This window comes from Penaeus monodon, chromosome 25 (assembly GCF_015228065.2).
Source record: "Penaeus monodon isolate SGIC_2016 chromosome 25, NSTDA_Pmon_1, whole genome shotgun sequence".
In the NCBI taxonomy this organism is placed as follows: Eukaryota; Metazoa; Arthropoda; class Malacostraca; order Decapoda; family Penaeidae; genus Penaeus; species Penaeus monodon.
In genome coordinates, this window is record NC_051410.1 from 34,803,812 (window position 1) to 34,804,352 (window position 541).

Sequence of the window (541 nt, forward strand, 5' to 3'; positions counted from 1 at the left end):
CAAAAATGAGTATTCGTAACATTGGAAGCAGCTATGTACAAGTGGAATATAAGTGAGTTGTATTATTTAAAATTGATCGTCTTTTTCAGCTTGAAATTCAACGTGGAGAAAGGTCAAGTTCTTTTGAAGTTTTAATATAAGATATTTAATAACTAATCAGTTTTGAACCAACGAATATTACCTAAAAAAAACACATCAAAATGTATATTCGTCAATTAAAAAAAACTCTCATCAACACGCAAAATATTCGAGAGAGAAAAAAAAATCCACACATTTAATCAAACTAAAAATAAAGAGTCCAAACTCACATGGGGAATGACTCGAACTTCGGCATGTTAGAAATGGAGGACATACCCTCCTCCCTGCCAAGATACACCTCGAAAGTGGCCTTCATGCCCGGCTCATCGAAGCAAGGGAAGGCTCTGCGGGCGTCCGTGGGCTGGAACTGGGTCGAGGCGAGCAATCTGCGGGCGTGGAGTGGGCGTTGTGTCATCTTGGGTATTACAATCTGGTGTTTTGTTCTTGTCTGCTTTTGTGTTAA

General features: G+C 39.2%; 1 protein-coding gene across 1 annotated transcript in view; it reads right to left on the reverse strand.

Annotated features, from left to right (window-relative positions):
- The window catches only part of LOC119589183 (aminopeptidase N-like), a gene marked incomplete at its 3' end in the record, with an annotated part of 23,511 nt that overhangs the window by 8,344 nt on the left and 14,626 nt on the right, over positions 1-541 (reverse strand).